The sequence below is a fragment of the Pinus tabuliformis genome, chromosome 8, assembly GCF_031772625.1.
Source record: "Pinus tabuliformis cultivar Carrire ecotype Pingquan chromosome 8, CPIR1, whole genome shotgun sequence".
Classification (NCBI taxonomy): domain Eukaryota; kingdom Viridiplantae; phylum Streptophyta; class Pinopsida; order Pinales; family Pinaceae; genus Pinus; species Pinus tabuliformis.
The window spans coordinates 1024078158-1024103333 of record NC_142294.1 but is presented as its reverse complement, the minus strand read 5'-3'; positions in this window follow the sequence as shown (position 1 = coordinate 1024103333).

Below are 25176 nucleotides of genomic sequence, written 5' to 3'. Positions count from 1 at the left end.
GACCCATTTCAGCGCAATAGAGAAGAGACTCATTTCTGCGCAGTAGAGAGAGAGAGAGAGATGTGATGAGATGAGTGAGTCCAAATGAGGAAAAGTCCTCTTATATTTATACACAACGTTGGTGGGTGAATAGATGTGACTGTTGGGCTTCTGAGCCTACATGAGTTGTAGGTCAGCTTGATAATAATTCCATAATCAAAATAAATTCATATCTCCATGAATACTTATCGGAATCGGATGATCTTTATATCAATCCTACACCTCTTGACAAGAGGAATATAATAAAAATATTATCAGCCATGAATAAGATGACCCACATGAAGTTTTTCCCTGGTTTCCAATTTTAACATCAGTCTAGTCTTATAAATGGAACATCTAGCCTACAAATTTCCCCAGTACATGTATCAAGTTCAGATCTGATGTGGTGGACAACAGTCAGACACAAGAAGGCTGAAATCATTCACTTGGCGACTCCAATGTCAAAGAATCCCAAGGTTCTGAATTTTTATGGCGACTCTACTCTTTAAGAATCAGTAGCCTGAAGAATTTCTTGGTCAATTCATTGTTATCAAAATGGATTTGCTTGCTCAACGGTATGCTCCCATGAGCCGAGATCACATTCCAGGTTTTCCAAATAAAATTCCAAAGGTAAATTGGCAAAGGAATTTGCTTATGTTTAAAGATGATAATAGGAATGATACTGCTTTACATCTGGTTAGATTTCACATACATATTTGCAAGTTGAAGGTTGATTTTCCCGAAGATTGCTTGATGAAGATATTCATGGCCACTCTGGAAGGTGAAGCCCGATCTTGGTATGAAAGTTTGTCGCATGCTTGTATTTATTGTTTAAAGGATTTTCATACCATGTTCTTTGAAAGGTATAAAGAATCTTATCCATCATTAAATTTGGTTCATAACTGTTGCAAAAATGTTTATAGTTTTATTGAACATCTTGAGAAAGTTTATGAATATGATGACTTCATGGACGATGAGATCATGGAAGCCCTATATGAAAATCCATTTCAGCGGCATAAGGAGGATACTTATCAAGATGCTTAGGAAACTTTGTAGTAGGATCAAGATCTTAGTACGGTGGAAGATGATGAAAGAGAAGGTTTTATTTCAGATCTGTCCATAGAAGAAGACAACATGCAGGAAAGTCAAGTTTCAATCTTAGAATGTGATAAAGTCAAGTCGGTTATTTCAGATCTAGATTCAGATCATGATGATCAAGACAACCTTGTTCTGAATCCCATGAAGGAGAGCTCTGCTGTTGAGATCATCTGGAATGAAGAAGACAGAGTTATTGAACAAAGCCTTCATGAGGAGGTAATCCAGTCATTTTATGAAAAACAAGATGAAACCTTTGTTCAAGTAAGTGAAAAATCTTCTTTTGATAACTCGGTGGTAAATGATAATTTGGATAATTTGATTGCTGTGTCATATGAAGATGATAAAAAATGTTTCCAAATTTCATAAGATCAGGACTGTCATTCAGATTTTTCATGTTTTGAAATGTTATTTCAAGAAGACAAAAATCACTTGAGCAAAAGAAAACAAAATGTATTATCTCCTCTGTCTGAAGATGAAATAGATCAACTCCTAAAAGGTCAGGTTACAACTCAAGCTAATGCAGGTCTGCAGTGTGAACATGGTCAAGAAGGTGATGGTGGAACTTCTTCCTCTTTTGAAAATGATGACAATCTTGTAATTAGCTTTATAGATCAGCAAACAGATAATATTTTATTTCATGAAGATGATAAGGTTGTCATGTTTGATGATCTTGAAGATTTTTTTCTGTTTAAGAATGACCTAGACCATGAAGTTGAGGAATATGAGCTTGAGAGAGACAATATGCCAGAATTTCTCACAGTTAAGGAATTTACAGCTAACACTCAGATGGCAGAAGCTTATACCTCTCTGTGCCTTCCTATCACTCAGCAACCAATGGTTCTTTTAGATCAGAATGAAGGGAGTACTTGTATTTTTGCTGCTGGATCTCAAGACAAAATAATGCTTCAGGATTATCAAGATCCCTTTGACATTCTTTTGCAAGCACTAGAGAAGATAAATGTTGCCTGGTTTGTTATCATAAGCCTTGGTTTCAGTGGTTATTGTGAGTTGCCTACATGTACATCGTTCTTCCTACTCGGGGAAAGTGAGAGCAGAATTTCATTGAGTAGCCATTTGTTGGATTGGGTACATTGGAAGGCTCACTACACATGATTGTACATATTTCATCAATAGGTAGGTGGTTGTCATCAAGATATGAAGTTCTCAAAACTCGATGGTCTGCTACCATTTAAAAGCTTTGTAAGTACTTGTTTCAGTTAAGTCAGTCTTGAGTCATTTTTTGTTTCAGTCAGTTTAAAGATAGTTTCAGCTGAGTGTCCAGTTTCAGCTTTTAAGAATCTTGTTTTAGTTTTGGATTAGTTAGTTCAACTATGAGTCTTGAGTCAAAGTTTCATAGTAATTGGTTTTTGGGTGTTTTGAAGTTATTGACTCCATAGCCCAATGGACAAAAGGCACTGCCTGCTTTCCTAGAGATCTGTAGTTCTTGGCACCTCCAAGGAGCTACCATCCCCATTGGAGCCAATGTTAGAGTCGTATTTTCATCCCTAAGTCAGACATTAAATCCTCTTGTTGCATTTCATATTAGGTGTCCCGCCCATGCATTCCATTAGCCGCATGGATCATCTGACGGTAGTGGTATTCCTCCAGTTTACCTTATGTTATCTACCTGTTGGCTCATGTTTGTTTTTTTAAAAAAAAAAGACATATACAGTCTTCTTTTTATCTTGAAAATTGCAAAGGTTGTCTTTAGGGTTTCATGGTCAATTAGGTCTAGGGTTTCATTAGGGTTTCGTAAAAGAATGTGTCAAAGTGTCTGATAATTACCAGCAGGCATGAGGAAGTTTCAACATCAATAAATTTCATCACCAAGTGTTCGAAAATGTGTTTTTCCTCAAAACTCTATTTTGAGGAAAAAACAGAGTATTTAGCTTTTATTGTACAAAAATCATGACAATTTTGTTTTCCTTATTGCAAATTCCTTCATCTGCCCCTTGGTTTCTTTCCTTAGCCCCAGAAGCTCCAACACCTGCAAAACAAGAAAAGGTCAGGTATTTTAGTTCATCACAAAGCAAAAAGAAGTGAAAAAGTCCAAAAAAACAGAGTTTGAAATAAAGTCATTTGCAAAACATTATGAAAGTGGGTTTGGAAAAATTAAATTTGAAAAGCTCCATGTATAAATCATTTCTCCAAGTGTTTGAAGTTAATTTGTACTCCAAGAGCAAAGAGAAGCAAGGCCAAACGATTTGGGTGAGTAAGTGACAAGTTTGGGTGAAAATCGATCGGTGCGGCGCATTGGGCAGGAGGCGCAGTGCACCCACCAGGCACGACGCATTGGGCCTCATTTTGCAGCGTAAAACAACATGGGCGTGACACATACGGAGGGCACAACACATTGGGCTGGATGCGTGGCACACACAACCAAAGAGCCCCGAAATTTCCAGAACTTGCTCAAATCACCCAAAAACGCACGGATTTGTCAGGTAGAGCCTCCATTACCATTTTCTATCCAAGTTGGGTGCTTGCTTCATCGTGCTTGTTTCATGGTGATTGCTTAAAGAAATCAAACCCTACCATTTGAAATTCCTCAAACAAAAATTGTTGCCTAGGGTTTTGATGACTGTTTTGCCACCAAGTTCACTCCCTTATCCCTTTTTTCCATTGGTTCTCTTATTTCCTAAGTTCCCCAACCCCCTAAATCCACTAATCCCCTATCCTAAGATCCCTTTTCCAAATTCTCAAATGTGAAACCCTAAACCCTAATCCTATACAAAAACTCCTAAAACATCCCATATTTCCCTAATAGTGCCTAAATTCTCCACTATTCCCCCCCCCCTTACATTCCTTTATTTCACTATTTTCCCTTGGTGGCAGAGGTTAAACACATCACCAAAAGCAGTTCAAGACAGTTTGACATATCAGCACCTACTTCTCCAAGGCAGTTTATCTACCAACAAGCATGGCATCTGATCCTTCATATGATTATGAAGAGGAGACCCAAAGTGACTCACCCACAGAGGGACATGCACCTAGGAGGCCTCATAGAGGTGGCAAAGAAAAACCAACCACTCTTGCTGAGTTACAAGCCTGCCCTCTTGCCATCTTTTGTTTCCAGCATCAGTCATGTTATGAGTTTTGTGAGAAGGTTGCTACTATTCAGTTCCATGATGAGTTGGCCCGCTTATTTGTGTTGCATTTGCATGGTGATCAAGTCACTCTTGCTGGTGTCACTTTCAGATTAACACCAGAATCCATTTCATTAGCAACCGGCATACCTAACATTGGAGAGCCATGGAACAAGAGGCAGAAAATTGACCGGTAGCACTATGAACCATATATCAAGTCTGGCTTTTTGAGACAGCTCAAGAGAGTATTTCCTTTTCAGTACCTCAATGATGAATATGCTCCTTTAATGAAACTCATCATGAAGTATTTCAATTGTGAGGGTCGGTTCTCCCGCTTGTATGCTTATCACATCAAGCTATTGATGCATTTTACTTGAGTATGCATGATGAACATTCCTTACTTCATATGTCGAAACATAGAGAAGATGACCACTCTTGTGCAACACAAGACCCCTCAGCAGCAGTTCAATAGTATTTATCATTTTGCTCTCATCAAATTTGTGGTCATTCATCAGCTTGGTTTACAGGGCATCACTTGGGATGACTTCATCTCCCATGAATTTTTTAGAGCTTCACAGGGACTTTCAGAGGCTGGGCATGAGACAGGTGGACCATCCTATCAGCATGAGGGTGATGAGACTGCTAGTGTGCCAGTGTTCATCACCTATCAGAGGGGCACTAGATGGTTGTTTGCAGTAGCAAAGTGAGTGTTATCTCCACTCGGGGTGGAAGGGGCCTCGCTTCCATCATCAGCACAACAGGTTCAGGACCGAGGCAAGAGGCCACTACAGGAGGAAGGACCATCAGGTGAGCATGAGACTGATTTCATTCTCATTGAGGGTGATGATACCGATATGGGCCCGCAAAGCACAAATCTTAGAGAGATTATTAAGGAGCAGCAGGTAGTTATGGAGTTGCAAAACATTCGGCAAAATCGCCAAGTTTCCCGAAGGAGGAGGGTGGAGTTCACTTCATTGGAGCAAGGGATCAATGCCGATAGGGAGTCACGGCTTGAAAGAGTCAATGACCACTTGGAGAGGAAGCTGGAGAAGGCCGTCAATGAACAGAATATGCTTAGAAACCTATCATATCATTACTTGTCCCGGAACTTGGTGTGCTAAGCGAGAATCGAAATTCGAAAGAAAAGTTAAAGAGAGCATCAAGGAGGCAAAAAGATGATGAAGGACTTTAGATCTTGGCTGAAGCTTCCTTGGCCCATCACAACACTTGATAGAGAAGACTCAGCCCAAATTTCAAGAAATTTGGAGCAATTTTTTCATTTTGGAAATTTTTTGGCACAAAAAAGCAGGTTTTTCTGCCCTATGCGCCGCGCCACGTGGCGCTCGCTTTTGCTAGGAGCCTCCAAATCACAAAAACTTAGCATTTTTGGATTTCTCATGCAAAATTACACTTGCCTACCTATGGCCAAGAAATTTGGGTAGGTTTTGAGCCCTCAAAAAGGTCAAAAGCACTCAAAAAATGACCTCACTGCCCCTATTTTGACACACAGGAAGCAGTGTTGGGAGAATGGACTTTTGGAGGGGCAAATGGATGCCAAATTAAAAAATTCTACTTGGGTTGGAAAGTAGACAAGCAAAAATTTCCAGCAAGCACACCTGGAGCTCATTTGGACATTGGGAAGGCCTCCAAAAGTGGGTCCAAATAGGTGCGACACATAGAGAATCAGGGGCATAGAGGAAAAATTGCTAGTTTGACCAAGTTTTGCTCTGTTTTTCGCCCAGTTTTGCCTAGTTTGACTTATTTACTTTCTTAATGGAAAATTTATGATGTAATTTGATGGAAATTGATGGATCATGATGTAAATATGTTATATTTTCACTTGTAGACGTAGATTCATCAGTTTAGAGGTTGTTTGAAACCGAATGAATCAGTTCCCTTGTTTCTAGAGGCATGCTGTTATGTTGCCTAGTTTCTAGTTCTCAGTTTAGAATTAGTTGGAACAGCTCCTAAACATGTGAGCTCGACCCCTAGAGTCAAGGAGGAGCTATGTTTGTTTATATTATGTTGTTTTTCAGTCATTAGCATGGTTGGACTCTTGAGAAAGCATTGAGCTTCGTTGTACACTCATATTTTCATTTTGGCTAAGGAATTGAGACCAGGATTTGTAGCACTCTTTGGGATTCATGTGGCAATTTGTGTTGGTACAGTGCTTCTCTTTGTAATTGTGAATTTTTTATGTGATTGTATGCCATTATCTATCTTATTTCTTCTGAACTAAACAAACAAGAGTGTAAGTAGAATTCATTGAAAGTGCAGTGCTCTACTTGAAGTTTGCTTTAGTTATTTGATGTTTTCAGTTGTTTGGGGGGATTCATGATTGCTCTTGCCCTCTTCAACACCTCACCTGTCTACTCCTTCCATCTCACTCAAATTTAAGTGCCAAAACGATTGCCTACCTTGCCCCATTGAGATTTTTGTATAACTAAGCCTCAATCCCTGCACCCCAAAATGTGCCTTTCCATCTGAGCCAACAAAAACACTATTTTATCAAATGAACTCTTTTGCACAGATACCTAGCCTAAAATCAGAAGATATTTCAGTCATCTCAAGCCCCATAGATCATTATTTGCTGAGATTGACCTAGAGGGAGTCCTCTCTTGACCTGGTAGGGCTAGCTACCAGGCTGAGCGTGGTTTGATGTTGGCCCTAGATCCCACCTTTTTAGCCTGAGGTAAATCTAGGCACTAACATGTTCCTATCAATGTGGAACTAATGTTCATAATCCAGATTATTATGGTGGAGAATTGGTTGATCCTTTCTCAAGATACTATATTTTATCTCAATGTAGAATTAATATTCCTAATGTATATTAGCTAGAGGAGGGGTTAATTAACCGTTCATTTAGATCAATATTGTCATCTAGGGGAACCTAGGTGGAGGGTTAGTTAATTCAAACTCTGAATCATTTTTTTCATTAAGAGAGATTTTGAAGAATATTTGATTTTTCCTTCCTCTAGATTAACAATCTCATCAAGGGTGAGCTTGAGCAAGGGTTAGTTGACCCTTGTTCAACCCTAGTAATATTGTTGAGCGAGAGTCTAATTGGGAAATATTAAGACAACTCTTATTCAATATTGTGGATTTTTCATTAAGGGACTACCTTCTAAAGAGTAGGTTGAGCCTTCCTCTAGATTAATTGATACTTTCATCAAGGGGATCTCAAGGAAAGGTTGGGAATGGAGTAGGGTCATAGGTATGATATAAAGGAATGCCATGGAGGGGATATATTCCTAAGGGATACTCTACACCATCCCAATGTTTTCCTTATTCAAAATTAATTTAGACCCTTATGTGCCCCAAACTAGAAATTCATGCTTAGATTTAAGATTTTTTTAGTTCATCGTGAATTTCTTGTAGATCCATGTCATTAACCTTCTCTTTTTCATCTAACTACCTTGCTATGATATCATTAGTTTGTTAATATATGGCAAGGGTGACAGAAATTTTGTTATTATGATTTTAGGAGAAGCCAATGTTTAGTATAATGCCAGCAAGATATGAATCAATTTTGGATTTGTGGATTTTTTACCCTTTTTCCTATACCTCTTCTTATGACTACTATAAGTTATGATTCATTGTAGGCTTATTTCTCTCATTAAAACCTCGTGCCTCTCTTTGTCAATGTTTTTCACTTCCTTAACTAATATTTGTGGGATGTTATTTCTTGCAAGATGGTGTCTTATCCCTATTCACTAGGTTCTCTATGGCCTCTTATGAATCATCTTCCTTATTTAGTACTATGGTTGTCTCATACTCTATTTTGGGAACTTAGAGGTTGTTGTTACTTAAGTGTTCAATAACCTTATCTATATTTCCTTCCATCTGTCTATTGAGCAACTAGAAGGTCATGTAGAGACATGGATCACTAAGTATCCCTCCACTCATCATCAACAAGATATGGGTTCCAATATTTCATGTGTGCAAATAATAGGCTCCATAAATGACATATTTTTATATCATATTTTCCCTACTTATATCCCCTCTCTACTTACCTAGACTTTGTATTAATCCATTATTGTGAAAGATTTATACTTAATGTGTTTCCATTACATTTCTATAATGTTTTACATGAATTTAATATTAAACATTATAAAAATATCACATTTTCATTTATATTTGAGATAATTTCTAAAGAAGATGTGCCAGATAGGTTGTTATGCAGGTTTAGATGTCACCACAGGGTGTATTTTGGTTCCAGTTGCTGCAACACTCATTTCTAGTTGTTGCAACACCCATTTGTAGTTTTTGCATCACTCCCATGTATTTTTTGCAATAACCCCTATACAATTGTCGTAACACAATTACATAGTCGTTGCAAAAGTGTTGTTATCGTCATTGCTACGACACTCATTTTTAGTTTTCTCAACACCCATTTGCAGTTATTGCAACACCATTGAATAGTTGTTGCAACAAAGTCACATAATTGCTACAACATAGTTGATACATCACAGAAGTTGAAACACTCATGTAGAAGCTACACCAATGGAACCATGAGCTAATACTATCTGCTTGAGCAATTGGAACCATGAACCAACACTAGAACTATGAGCCATCAAAACCTTGAGCCATTGGAACCATGATCCATGTTGTTATAGATTTTTCACTATTGTACATAACAATTATGGATCTGTTGATGCCTCAAAAATCGCTGCATCAACATCAGGGATAACCACCCGGTCCAGACCTTAAAGGCAACTCCTTTTCCGTTTGGTGTGGTTGCTCCGACTGGATATAATGGGACCAGTTTCCCAATGATTGGTAAATGGGATGGATAAATAATTGATTTTCTAATATCTAATGATAATGGATGAATTATCTAATCTAAAAGTAAAATATAAACAACTATTCTATCCCGGGAAATTGCTGCTTTTAGTGTAACTTTGGATGGTCTTCATTTACAAACAGGCATATAGATGACTCTTGTTGGTAAGCAAAGATGTTTATTCATATGATAATTACTAAGCCCAAATAGTTGAACAAAGCAATCAAGCAAACATTTTTACACTATTTCTCATATATATCATAGACATAGATATGAGTGAAAGAATAACAGTACTTGGACATTCAATAGTGAAAAAGTACAAGGATTGCTGTTAAAACACACACACACACACACACACACACACACACACACACACACACACACACACAGATATATATATATATATATATATATATATATATATATATATCTATATATATATATATATATATATATATATATATATATATTCAATGACAGCAAAATTTAAACGAATGTAGATTCACATAAAAATGACATAAGAGCATAGATAATAGTACCATATGTTTATTCGAATCACTCCCAATATCAATCGCATTCAAATTCCTTTTTCCAACTTAGAAACACTTCCACAAAAGGCAGTAGTGCATAGATCATCAAAGCTTTCTTTGTCAAAATTCATAATACTGGCCCATTCTTTATAAAAAATAGATCAGAAGCACAATAGTGTGACTTCCTGATTTGAGTTTATACAAAAACTAAGGACCCTTTCCAAATACATGAAAGGGACTATAAATACTAATTAGGCTAACTAATTACAAAATAAAAGTGCTAATTAATTGGTACAACTATGGTATGAATATCTCCTCAAAATCGGCTTGTCCTCAGTCGGCAGCATGATTCATTGTTTTGGATGATCTCCCTTCAGCTTGAGCTAGCAGATATCTAACATCGGTTGCAACTCTGGGGGCCGGCTTAGGCGAGAATTCAGTTGAGATGAATATGTGGCACCTTGGATCTCGGGGATCATGCAACTAATAGCATCAGTTAAACATTTGAGTGAGGCCCTCTGACTGTATGGATTGATTAAGAAAAACCAAACGGTATCCCAAGTTAAACTTTGGATGCTAGCGATTAGTCTTCCTTTCTTTTCCAACTCCTGATTGCATGTTTGTTCCAGGGCTTTGGCCGATGTTAATTTTCCTAGATTACACTGTGAAATCGTATTAGACAGATAAAGAGTGTCGTTGACAAATTCAATTAAATTGCTAGTAAATAACCGACATCTTGAGGTTTCTCTTTCTGCCTTCATTAATTAGGTCTGCCATTCTAGGAATAGGATGTCTTTGTGTGACTCAAGAATTTTGGGTAGATCCGAAGCCTGTCCTTCAAGGGAGTCTTGCCAAGCAAGAAAACTAGTTAAGGTCTCATCGGCCTATTCTAAATCCTGTCTAGCTTCAACTGATTTATCAACTATAGATGTAGTAATTTCACAAAGAGGTTCGACCAAAGAAATGTTATGACATAGTAGTTTCAACTGTGTAATCAATGCCTTATTGATTTGTAGAGCTTCTGTTCTAAACTCTGCTACTTGAGGAAGGCCCTTGAACTTTTCTACTTCTTGTGACAGTTGAGCGATTTGCTCATCCTTAGTCTTGCTCATTTGTTCGTTCATCGCCTTTAATTTGTTGGATACAATCTAAGTGGAAAATCTCGGCATAACTGCTCCATTAATTGGACACTTCACCTGTCAATCATGATAAGGAGGCTTTTAAATAATCCATCATAACGTCTATTGATTCAAGCGTGGCTTAGATTTTTGGCGGTTAATCGCATTTGATGATTGGTGTAGTGAAAGGGAGGGTTTTCATAATAATCCAAAATATCGTTCAATCACCACAGGTGATATAATGCATGCTAATCTTTAATATGTTTAGAAACACTCGCCCTGATTTAATGCATCGCAATCAGGACAGGGCTCGGGTCAATTTATTTATGCCATTGCGAAATCGCCGATCGCCGATGGCGATACGCCTTATCGCATTGGAGGAATGGGCGATGCCTTATAAATGATGCGCTTTGCCTTTCCCTGATATCCGATAGCAATTTCCCTCTTAGGATCAGAGTTATTCAATGGGCCTTTACTTATGTTCCTTTTATTATTGCGATATGCGATCTTGCGATTGCTTTATCGTAATAATAAAAGCTTTATGATTTGTTAAAAAAGGCCTCTTTCATCATTGTTTAAAAGGGATAACATATTTCAATCGGACCTTTTGATGAGGGTTTTTCTAATAATAATTTAATACCAATTTATTCACACATCTATGTTTAAAAAGGGACCCATTTCATATGATGATTTTAAAGAAAAATTTTATGCAATGGGGGGTTGTTGTACAACACAACAATTGGCAATTCACTGGGAGAAACAGTTATCTCTGGGAAAAGTTAAAATACTTAAACTTTTTAATCTGAAAATCTTATCCGAGTGAAAGATTCTAATATAACTAGGCAAACATAAATTCTGACTGTAATAATAACTATTTTTGGTATCCTCTTCTCACGTTATAATTAAATACATTCTATGTTTCAAACTAGCCTTGCTTGGTTGCTAATGATAAAACAAAAACTTTTTCAACTTAGCTTTATAATGATTCCTTTGCCATAGGTAGAGCCTCTACTGCCAGCAAATGTCTATAGTCTCAACAGGGTTAACTTTTAACCATTTGATCGTTCATTGTCCCATCCATTTCAGAGTATAATTAAAAAGAATGAATCCAGAAATATGTTTTCATATTTTTGTATCATTTTTTCTTTTTCTTCATTTTGTAAGATAAAAAGCCATTGTCTTGGTTTGGTAGCCTGCTGTTTGACAATGCCATTCACTGGTGATAATTTAACTGAACAAGATGGCTCGTGATGAGACCCCTTGTCTTATAATTATAAGCCATTACCCTGTTTTGGTATGCAGTATTGGTAATGTCAGTTGAACTATTTCCCTATGATCATGGTAAGCAGGCTTGTGATAAGACCTCTTATCTTTTATCTCAAGTATATTTTAGAATTACACTCTGAGTAATTATAACTCTTGATGAATGGGATGAACAATTTTCAGCTTAAGAGAGGATGGATGATAGGATAAGAGTTGAAGATGCTAAGATTGAATCAGTATCTGTTTTGTTTTGATAACTGTTTTCGGGCTGATTAAAAACATTAAAATGGTTTACAGTACTTCTAATATTTGAGAAGAGTTTACAGAAATAAAATGGGGTTTCAGAATCTAAATATACCTAACTTCCTAGATATCTTTATTTCTTTTAAGGCTTCCATTTTAAAAGCAAATATCATAACCGTTTCTTTTGAGAAACTTTTCAATATAGTAAAGACCAATCGAAGGCTAACTTTATTCTTCTAAAATCCTAAAATCTAAGCTATGTACAAAATTTTAGCTGGAAATTGAATATTTACAAAGGGAGAAGGGGTTATCTTCTTAATTGAAGAATTTTTTCAAAATAAGGCAGTTAACAGGAAGAGAGTCTCTCTTTCCTGATAGATCTTGCAAAATGAAAGTAGAAGGGCATATCTTCTCATTGATTTGAAATGGTCCAAGCGACATTTTCTGGAACTTTGTGTGTTTTCCTTTATCCCCTGGGCTTTGTCCCATTTCAAGACTAGATCACCAACTTGTAATTGTTTTGAACTAGTTGAAGTTGTATCAAAAGATGACTTGATAATTCGCTGATGTTTTGCATGTATAATTCTGGCTTTTTCCCTTCTTCTAGTTTCAAAATTTGATCATGTCTTAGTTGAATAGAAGATGAGGGACTTTCTTCGATAAACTACACCAAAGCTAAAGATGGAAACACTAAGTTAGCTGGTATGACAACTTCCTTTCCATACACTAGATTGAATGGAGAAGTGCCTATAGAGGTTTTTTGAGTTATTCTATCAACCCATAGTGCAAATATCAAAGATTTATGCCAGTTTTTATGATTTTGTTCAATAGTTTGCTTAATAATTCTAATAAGGTTTTTATTGGTGGATTCTGCCAAACCATTGCCCTTGGGGTAGTAATTTGCAGAATAACTCAATTTAAATCCCCTTTTGATAGCAAACTCAAACATAGAATTTCTAGATAAATAAGATGCATTATCAAAAACAAGAGCATTTGGGACACCAAACCTGGTAATAATGAATTGATCTATAAATTCCATAATTGCCTCAGAGTTTGTTGTCTTTAAAGGAATTGCTTCAAACCACTTAGTAAAGTAATCAGTGGCAGTAAGGATATACTTATGCTGTTTGGATGAGTGTGGAGTGATTTTTCCAATGATGTCCAATCCCCATTGCTCAAATGGTTGCTCAATGTTGACTGGTTGCAAAGAGAAAGTTGGCTTTCTTTGTCTTCCACTAGAGGTTTGACATCTTTGGCATTTCCTTACATATTCATGAGTATCCCTGAACAAGGTGGGCCAATAGTACCCATCATGAATGATTTTGTGAGCTGTGGTGTCAGCTCCAAAATGTCCTCCTGCTGGTCCATCATGAAGTTCCTGCAAAACTTTTTGAGCTTAAGGTTTTTCTAAGCATCTTAATAAAATTGAATCATAATTTCGCCTAAATAATACACCATCTATAATTGTAAAGTTTTTTTCTTTCAATCTAATGGCCCGTTTGTTTTTATAGGAGAGATTGGAAGGAGCGTACCCATTTTTTAAATAGAAAATCAGATATGTATATTGTGATTCAGAACCCGTGGTGCTTATCTGATTGATTTCTCTAGTACCTTCTGTATTTTCAGGTTCTTGAATGTTGGATGCTCCTGCTGCCAACCTGCAAAAACCTTGTCCTTTGACAATCTTTGCTGGCTTGATTTCCAAGTCATATTCTTGTAATGTTGTGACCCAATTTGCTCTCTTTTCTCCTAATTCCATTTGAACTGGTAATTGTCCTACCGCTGAAAAATGGACTATAACTTTTGTGTGAGCTTTTAAGAGGAAGGGCCTATAGTGTTTTATGGATTTGTACACAACAAAGACTTGTTTTTCAACATCCGAATAGTTTAGTTCAACACCTTGAAGATTTGAGCTGTAAAACGAAATTGGTGCTTCCAAGTTTTGATCATTAATTTGAGTCAATATTGTTGCATATGACGAAGCGGATGCGAGGGTATATAGTATGAAATGATTAGAAAAATTGGGAGTGCTTAAAGCAGGGGCATTAATTATTGATTGTTTGATGGAATCAAATGCCTCCTTTTCAGCAGATCCCCATTTAAACACTGAATTTTTCTTAATCATCATTTGCAATGGTAAAATAATCTGGGAAAAATCTGGAACAAAACGTTTAACAAAGTTAACCTGACCCAAAAATGACTGCATGGATTTTTTATTATGGGGAAATGGAATTTCAGAAATCTCTTTAATTCTGTCTGGATCAATATAGATACCATCTTTTGAAACAATGAAGCCTAAAAGTATTCCTTGATTAAGGGAAAAAAAGGACTTCTTTGGATTAAGAGAGATACCATATTTTCTATAGCACTCAAAGATTTGTTTTAAATCATGTAAATGATTAAAACTTTTCTTGGAAAATATAGTAATATCATCTAAATAAACAACTACTGATTTATTGAGAAATCCTTTGAATGCTATGTCCATGGGTCTCTGAAATGTAGCTCCTACATTGAAGAGTCCAAAAGGCATATTTTGGTAGGCATAAGTTCCCCACTTAGTTCTGAAGGTTGTTTTAAGCCTATCATCAGGATGAACCAGAATTTGGTTATATCGTGAAAAACCATCTAAAAAGGACATTAGTTCTGAACCAGCTACTGAATGTAATTCCTGCTCCATAGTAGGTAAAGGGAAGTTATCATTTTGACTTGCTTTATTAAGATTTATGAAATCAATACAAATCTTGATATCGCCATTTTTCTTCCGAATAGGCACCAGGTTGGAAACCCAGTTTGAATGTCTCACAGGAAAAATTATCTTTGCCTTCAAGAGTTTATTTAATTCAGCCTTTATTTGACTCTCTAGGTTAGGATGAATCTTTCTTAACTTCTGTTGCACTGGTTTTTGTTCATAAAGCATTGGAATAGTATGTTGAATAATTGATGTATCGTATGTTTTCAAATCATCATATTTCCAAGCAAAGACGTATTTGTTTTTTGTTAACAGCCTAATGAATGCTATTTTTTCTTCTATAGAAAGTCCTAGTCCCAAATTGATGTTTTGAGGGCTCTCCTCAGTACCTAGGTTTATCAATTCAAATCTTAAAGTGGAACTCTGGAGTTTTGAATTGGTCACTTGTTTAAATCTGTCTTTAATATCATAAAGATCTTCAAGCTTGACCACTGGTTTTGGTATTGAGTTTCTCTCTTGCTTTTCCTTCATCTGAAGGTCATGATCACTTTCATCAATGATTTGGCCATCATAAAGCTTGTCAAAAGTCAAGAAGTTTAAAATTTCGTCATCATGATTGAACACTCTCCAATTAGTGACATTATCGGGAATTGATGGTCTAAAAATTAACTCTACTGAAAATCTATCTGGGCTGTAGTCTTCGGATGGTAGGAGTCTGGAAGCAACATTAGCTAGTAGGTCTGCTGCTACTTTCTGGGACCTAGGGATGGGAGAAATATTGAATGCTAAAAATTGTGAGGTGAGTTCCTGTACCAGAGACTGATAGTGTTTGATATGACCAGAAAGGCAATGAATTGTGTTTCTAACCTGTTTAATAACAATCTATGAATCACCAAACACTTTCAGATATTGAACCTTTAGGCCAATCGCTCTGTAGAGTCCTTGGACTAGGGCCTCATATTCAGCTGTATTGTTTGTGCATTCAAATTCAAGTCTGCATGATAACATAGTTTTTTCTCCCTGAGGGCTAACTAAAATACATCGTGCTCCTGAGCCTTCACTATATTTAGACCCGTCAAAATATAGTGATCAAAATAAAGAATTATCAACAATTTTATTTATAGTTTCCTCAGTAACATTAAAGCATCTTGACCTATCTGTTTGTGAAAAGTTTTCGATCTGAGATGTGAAATTATTAACTGGGAAAGGAGATGGTTGGGCAGTGAAATTGCCAAAGAATGATTCAGATGAATAATTCCCCAAAATATTGTTATTGAATGCTATTGGTTGGTTTTCTTGTTCAAACTCGGTAACTGTATGGGTCATGTGCTTCTCCCGATCAATCTTGATCTGATTTGGTTTTCCTTTATAAAGTAACCACATATGAGACCAATCAGTGGAAATATAACCATGGAGTTTTTCGGACCAATCTCTACTTAAAATCAACCCATAGAATTCTGGTATATCAACGATCAAAATATCAATTCTTTGAACTACTCTAGCATCAGCTGATAACCTGATAGTTACTGAGTTGATTTCCCCTAAAACCTGGACCTTAGTTCTATCCAAATGTACAATATGAATTGCAGACTTTTTGGGTTCGATGTTCAGTTTGGAACAAACTGAAGCTGGCATTATATTAGAGGAAGCCCCTGAGTCAATCAAATAGTTGTGTAGGTTTCTATTATAGATCTCATAGGTTAAGAGGAAGGGAGGAGTATAAGAATTTGATCTATCCCCAATTAAGACTGCGTCAATAGCTTCCACTCTACCGGAAGGTGGTTGGCCTGAATCATTAGCAGCTTTGGACAATACAGCATTGGGAAGAGGTGAAGAAAGAACGACATTTAATTCTTTAAGAAGTAACTTCTGCTGATGTTTGAGTTTTCTAAGTTCAAACATAGTAATATTTGCCTTAGTCTTCTTCATATCTTCAATAATATTGTAGTCCATAGAATCTGATACTACAATTGTCTTAGATGTTGAAGGTAGATTTGAAGATGATGGTTGATTTTGGGATGGTGTCGCTGAAGCTTTCTCCGTAGGAATCGTTTCTTTGGTAGTAGTGGAACCTGCATTCCTTTCCTTTGAAGTTGTTTGGACAGGTTCAGGAGTACCTTTACTTCTTGTAGTCACGAGGAAAGATTCTTTTTCTTTTTCCGTATCGGAAGTGGGTAAAATAAAATCCCACATCCCATGACATTCGACAGTCTCTTCTTCTTCGGGTTCTTCGGATGGCAAGACTGTTTCATCTTCTTCTTCTTCTTCAGGATTTGAATCAGCGTTGGATATAACATTTGGTGGTTTTGATTCAAGTTTCTTAAAATTTCTAAATGGCCTTTTGTTGAGGTTTCTGCTACTTGCTTCTTGATTTCGACCATTTCATTTGACATAGTCTTGAGGACTTTTTGTAAACCTTCCATATCATATGGATCTTGAGGGGTTTTCTTCTTTGAATCATCCTTGAAAGAAACTTTTTTGGATTTTCTATCTTCAAGAGCAGCTTTCTTTTCTAAAGCATTAATATGTTTTTCCACAACATGCGCCTCTTTCATGTTTTCAGCTAAAGTTGGTTTTGCAGCCCTGTCTACGAAAATAGCTATATTTAAGGGTAGGGCAGTTATATACCATTCGCTTCTGATTTGCTCACTTGGTTTTGAGGCAGTTGGAATATTATTCAAGAGTTTATTGAATCGTGAGTTGAATTCCTTAATAGGTTCTTTATTCTCTATCCTAAGATTTGAGAGATCATTGATTAATGTGGCTAAAGATCTATCATCGCCATACTTAGTAAGAAAATGTTCTTGGCAAATGTTCCAACTGGTAATGGATCGAGAGGGCAGGGAAAAATACCAAGATCCTGTTGATCCTTGCAAAGTATAAGGGAAAAGCCTTATGACAACATCTTCTTCTGTCACTCCTTTCAAATTAACTGATAACATAAAGTTATTAATACGTTCTTCGGCTTGTGTTCCAGCATCTGGATTAAACTTGGGTAACCATTTTTTAGGAGAATCAGGCAATGCATGTAATGGTGCAGGCATGTTGACCGCACCGGGACTATTCCATGGATCTGCCATTGAAACACCAGTAGTGGATGATATTGTTGATGAAATTCCAGATGTTTGGGAAGGAGTTGATATTGAGGATTGAATAGGTTGGGATGTTGAAGTTCTTGATCCCTGATGGACAACAATATGTAATGAAGGAGTGGATGGTTAACTTCGCGCCGGGGAAGATGAGATGGAAGATGTCGATGAGAATGTTTCACTGTTAGATCCTTCAGTATTCTTTTTGCCCTTTTCCTTTTAGGTAAAGGCAACTCAGTAGGTTTGATACCGAGCTTTCTGCTCTGAAGTCTGATGAGAGGGTGAGGTAGATTGAATTGCGAAGTCTCACTGCCTTGAGATACCTCAGATTTCTGTGGTGATATCGAAAAGCCTTGAAGTTTATGGATGAGAGACTAGACTTCCAAGGACTCAGAACTTAATCGTTCTGAAGTATGGTGGGTTTGAGCAGTGGTAGTTGATTCCTCTTCTTCTCACTTGGATACTGGAGATCCAGCATGCAAATGGGAAGTACGAGGTGATGTTGTTGGGTCCCTATAATACTAGTGATTACCCCATTACTATTGTAGTTATACCCCTTATTAATATTGTTGTGCCCCTATTGCCCCCATATTGTTATTACTGTGCCCCATAGAATCCCTCTATTGCTATTTTTGTGGCTTTATATTATTATTGTTAGGTCGGCTTGCTTATATTGTGACTCCTTAGACTCCTATATATAGAAAGGAGGTTTTGTCATTTGAATCATCCAAGAATTGTTCATTTATGTAATGTAAAGGAGGTTTCCCCCTCGAAGAGGCTGAATTCTAAGGCGTTGATCTATCTTTTCTTGAGCTGGTTTCATAACATTTGGTATCAGAGCTTTGGATTCTAGGGTTTCGCTGCTCCAAATAGGTCATCATGGAATTTTAGATATTACTTTTTTTCTGTGATGTCTCCGAAGTCGCAAAAAAAACCCATTTGAGAAAAAATCACGCTGAACCTCGGGTCAAAATTTCAGAGCTTTTCGCATGATATTTGCGGAGATATGATCTGAGGAAATTGGTCTTTTTGCAGACTCCTGAAGTACATTCAAAATAGGTGACCTGGGGAAAATCGTCATAACTTTCTCTCTGGGGATCAGATTGAAATTTCATAAGAAGGTATAGAAATAGGACGGACTGTAGTATTTTGTATGTGTGCTTCAGATCCAAAGGTCGAAACAGTGACTCGTGGCACGTCGTACAAGTTTGTTCTACTGAACTAGTCTATAAGCAAGTCACTGTGGGAGATTTCACATAACTCTTCGTTGGAGAATCCAATTTGGGTCAGACATGTGGCATTAGAAAGAGGACACATAGGGATACTATAGCTCACAAATTCAGAACTAGATGATTGGAAAGTACAGAGATACATCAGAGGCAATATCGAGCTCCTAAAAAATGAAAAAAGGTGTGTAGATTTTTCTTAAATTTTTGCTTAAGCTTGGTTTGAAAATTTATTTTGAAGGAATTCAAAGGGCATAGTAGAGCATTATTATCGGTAACTGATGCCCCGAGGAAAGAAAATGCAAACACCTAGTAAGGAACCTGAAAGCTCTAGCATGACGCATGAAGAAGAGGAAGAAATGCAACATGATATATCAAAATTACAAGACCAAGTGCAACAACTGTCCCTTGCACAAAAAGGAACATAATCTAAGATGGATGGTTTAAAGAAAGATGTAGAAGCTAAGATGGATGGTTTAAAGAAAGGTGTAGAAGCTAAGATAGACTGTTTAAAGAAAGGCGTAGAAGCTAAGATGATTAACGTGGAAGCTAAGATGGATGATTTGAAGATAGATTTGAAGACAGACATGGACGAATTGAAGATAAATATGAATAAGTTGCTACAAGAAATGGTCCCTAAGGGTGAAAGGGTACTAAAGGAAACTCATGATGAGAACAAAAGAAATGTTAATCATGATTCCATAGATGCTAATGTTGGATCGAAGACTCACCATATTCCAAAAATCGATATGAGGAAGTTTGATGGCAAGGATCCTGCCACATGGATATTACAGATGGAGCAATTCTTCGATCTCAATAATGTGAAAAACACACAAAAGGTACGTATGGAAACTTTATATTTGGAACCAAATCAGTTTGTATGGTATCAATGGCTTTGCCCTCGTAAACCATTTATCACTTGGGCAATTTTTACGGAAGAATTGATAGCACATTATGAGGATACAAAATGCAACACTTTTTTTAGCCAATTGATAAGTCTCAAACAAAAGGGTTCAATAACGGAGCACATTGAGGAGTTCCAAAAATTGAACATAAGGGTAAAAGATATTCCAGAGGAGCATAGGATTGATGTGTTCATAGGGTATTTAAAGGATAATATCCAACATGATGTTCGCCTTTGGGAACCTGATTCATTAGAGAAGGCATTTAGGTTAGCAAGAAAAATGGAAAGAAAAATTATGGCAACCAGGAAGCATACCACTCACAACTATAAAGACGGAAGTGTTGTTGCCCCTAGTCTTCCACAACCTATAAGGTTGACACCACAGAAATTGGAACAAAAAAGAGCAAAAGGGATTTGTTATAGTTGTGATAGCAAATACACTGAAGGTCATAAGTGTGCTGAGAAGAAATTATTCTACATAGATTGTGAAGAGGAAAAAGAAAAGGAGCAAGAAAGGTCAAAAGAAGAGGATATACTCTAGGAACAAAGCCTAGATGAAGAACAAATAAATCCGACCATATCTTGTAATGCATTGGCGGGAATTACCACTCCTCAAACCATCAAGATAGAAGGACAAACCAAGAAGAAAAAGGTAATAGTGTTGATTGATTCAGGAAGCACCCACAATTTTATTCATTGTAAGGTAGCAAAAGAATTGAATTGCTTCCTATATCCAGCACCAGAGTGTCGAGTGATGATTGCAAATGGAGGAACAATAAATTTCTCTGGAAAGTGCCATAATATCAAGCTATCCATGGGAGAATATGTATTGAATAGCCCAATGCTTTCCATTCCAATGGGAGGTGCTGATGTTTTACTAGGAGTCCAATGGCTACAATCCCTGGGTACAATAGCTTTTAATTTTCAAGAACTCTTCATCAAATTTTCTACAGAAGGAAAGGAAGTTGAATTAATGGGTATAGAAGGGAAACCAGGAAAGATAATAAGCTCTAATAGTATGACAAAGCTTCTAAAAAAGGAGCAAAGAGGAGTAATTGCACAATTATGCTCACTAGATGTTTCCACATTGGAATCATCTATTTCTCTAGATCTCCAAAAAGTCCTGGACAATCATTCCAAGGTATTTGAGACTCCTAAAAGTCTCCCACCTATGCGTGATCATGATCATGCTATTCATTCGATTCTAGGAAGTGTTCCTCCAAACATCAGGCCATACAGATATCCCTATGTCCAAAAGAGTGAAATTGAATGTATGGTTGCCGAAATGCTAGAGGCTGGTATAATTCAACCTAGTCAAAGTTCTTTCTCTACTCCAGTAGTATTGGTGCACAAGAAGGATGGATCATGGTGCATGTGTCTAGATTATAGGGAGCTCAACAAGCTCACTATTAAAGATAAGTTCCCCATTCCTATCATTGATGAATTACTGGATGAATTGCATGGATCAATTTACTTCACCAAGTTGGATCTTCGTTCAGGATACCATCAAATCAGAATGAAGACTGAAGACATTCTGAAAACAACATTTAGAACTCATGAGGGTCATTATGAATTTTTGGTCATGCCTTTTGGCCTTACTAATGCACCTTCAACATTTCAAGGTTTGATGAATTCAATTTTCAAACCATTCCTTAGAAAATTTGTGTTAGTATTTTTTGATGATATACTAATCTATAGCAAGTCTTGGAAGGATCATGTTGAACATGTTGACAAGGTGCTACAACTATTGAAGGAGAAACAATTATATGCAAAAAGATCCAAATGTTTGTTTGGAGTCTAGGAGGTGGAATACTTGGGTCATATTGTATCTCATGGAGTTAAGGTAGACCCTAGCAAAATTAAAGCCATTAAGGAATGGAAAATCCCCACATCCATAAAGCATCTGCGAGGATTTCTCGGGTTGACAGGGTATTATCACAAGTTTGCTAAGAATTATGGGAGAATAGCAGCACCTCTAACAACATTATTGAAGAAAGATGCATTTTCATGGACTCAGGAAGCAACAAAGGCCTTTGAACATCTTAAAGAGGCAATGTGCCAAGCACCGGTCTTAGCTACACCAGACTTCACAAAAACATTTATTGTGGAATGTGATGCTTCAGGAAATGGAATTGGTGCTGTTCTAATGCAAGATGAAAGACCCATTGCTTTTGAAAGTCATCCAATCAAGGGAAAGTTTTTAAGCAAAAGCTATTTATGAGAAGGAAATGTTGGCAATACTCCATGCACTTAAGAAATGGCGACCCTACCTAATGGGTAGACACTTCAAGGTAAAAACGGATCATGACAGCCATAAATACTTTTTACAACAAAGATTATCCTCTGAAGAGCAACAAAAGTGGGTCACAAAGATGTTGGGTTATGACTTTGAAATCATCTACAAAAAAGGGAAGCAAAATGTGGTGGCAGATGCACTCTCAAGAAAGGATGAGGATGTGGAAGCATTGTTGTGCGCCATTTCTATTATCCAACCAGATTGGATAAACGAAGCAAGGGAGGAATGGAAGGATGACGAAGAAGTGTGGGCACTTACTCGAAAGTTACAACAAAATTCCGGTACGTCTGGTACATTTAGCTGGCAAAATAATTCATTATGGTACAAAGATCGCTTATACCTTTGTAAGAATTCCCAGCTAAAACAAAAGATTCTTATGGAATCGCACACTTCTCCCTTAGGAGGGCACTCAGGATTTTTAAAAACTTACCACAGGGTTAAGAATGAATTTTTTTGGGATGGCCTTAAATCAGGTATTCAAAAGTTTGTGGCTGAATGTTTGGTTTTCCAACAAAATAAAGTTGAAACAATTAAGACACCAGGTCTATTACAACCTTTATCCATTCCAAGCCAACGTTGGGAGGAGGTTTCAATGGATTTTATCACAGGTGTTATAGACATTTTTGTGCCTTACAGCATTGAGCATGAAATTTCCATAATCTACGGGATCCAAAGTCCCTAAACATGTTGTTCCTACCCCTAGAGGAACAAGGCTAACAAACCACAGCAATTCACAAAAGTTCTCCACCTGAAACTGCTCAGAAACAAGTCAATTCAGAATCATTTCAGTGGCTACACTAGCTGTCTGCGCTGAATGTCAAAGCCAACACTGGCTACCTACGTTGAATGTCAACTGGAACAAAGGCTACCTGCGCTGAATGAGAGTGGACAAGTGGCAGGATCATTTCTCAAGGTGTCAAGACCCAGGAAGCTTCCAAATGACACTTGCCTCAGGGAATTCGACTGGTGATGAGTAAGAGGTTCCAAATCTCCAAGTGGAAGCAAGAACCTCCAAGTGGACTCAAGAACTGATAGAGGGAGAGGACACTAGTCAGATCTCAAGCTAACTCATCCTCTCTCCAAACATCTATATATGGATCTCTCCTTCATGAGATCTGGAGGATGGAATTTTGTTATTGCAAAGAATTGCTGTTGGTTTGAGACTGGAATCATTGGGTGATTAATGCTTTGAAGGGGCTGAAGATAGGAATTCCATTTGCTGGGAAGGAGATGCTGGATTGGAGCCCTCTGGGTTGTATCTCTTCCTGAACCTTGTTATTCATCAATAAAGCTATCTTGGTTTCTCCTATATGCTAATGTATTTCGATGTATGAATGTATTAGTGTATTTGGTTTATTTCTAATCCTAAATCAGTTATGAATGTGAATATCTGTCTTTGTGTAGTGTTCTTCTCTTGTCTCAAGTAGCTGTTCTCTTGTCGCAAGTAGCTGTTCTCTTGTGATCTTGCAGGAAGTTGTAGCCGGATAAGCAAGAAGGCAAGTAGCTGTGAACACCCAAGGAGAAGGGAGATTAGATCAAGGGACAAACGGAAGACACCGGTAAGTCTATTGATCTCTCTTCTTTCACATTTCATAAAGGAAGAAACCAGTATAGCTGTACTCGTTTGTTGCTAAGGCACTGTCACACCTTAGGTGGATAGGATCGTCCTGCATAGGCATTTTTCCCCACAACAAATTGGCGACTCCACTGGGGAAATTTGTTTAGTCATTTTTATTTGTGTTTCTATCATTGTTTGCATCATAGACTTGACAGCAACAATCGAACTGCATCTTTCCCGGATGCAAAGTAGAAAGTTGCTACTTTGATCCAGTTGCTGGACTTGTCTATGATCTAAACAATGGATTCACGAATGATTTGATGATCCTTGTGATAGATCTTAGTAGCTTTCAAAGCATCCCTTTGATTATACCTTGCTTGTGTTTCTGATTTGGCCTGAAATTGTTAATTTTTGAGCAATTTGTGACCCAGAACCCAAGAGAAACGAGAGTTTCTCCTTCAGCGCAACTGTTGTGAAGGCAGTCTGCATTTCAACGCAGGTCCCGTGAAGGCTACCTGCGCTGAATGTCAAATCCTCAGTGTTGAGGTTGCGCTGAACCAGTTTGGCCTTGTGCAGCTGGGGTTCTCTGCTCTCTGTTGCCCTGTTTTGATCTCTGTTTTTTGCAGCCTTTAACCAGCATAGGTACCAGTCAGATAACTCCTTTTCTTTGCTTACATTCCGCCTCCTTTTGTACAAAAAGACTGTGAGTGTTTTTATGTGTTTGTGGCGTCATTTACAGTTTTCCTTTGCATGAGTAAAATAGTCATCCTGTAGCCTTTGATTCAAATCTGATTGATTGTGATCATAGAAGAGAGTTCATTGGCTAGTTGCAGATTGATTATACATTTACTTTTGCTTATTGGTTTGAATTCGTCTCTTTGAAGTGTCGAAACAAGTCTTTATTTCGAAAATCGTTAAGTGTTGTAATCTCTTCTATCTTCTCTGATTTCGAAAAAGTAAATTTGTTTGTATTGATCATTTAAAAGCGAATTCAAAGTTGTACAAAAAGCTTTCTTTGTAGGCATCAATACTAAGAAAGCGGAAAACAAACACCTGCATTGTGCATTTTGCATTTGATAGTTTGCATGTTGGATTTAGGAAAAGTGCATTAGAGTGTGCTGATTGCTCTTTGAGAAAAGATGGTGTCTTTCTTTTCCCTTAGTAGCTAGGATTTTCAAAGTTGAAAAGATATAAAGCTTGCTTATCATCTTTAGACTGCATTTAGGAATTTGTATCATACATCTCGTGGTGAACCTTGAAAGGAAAACTTTAAAAAGA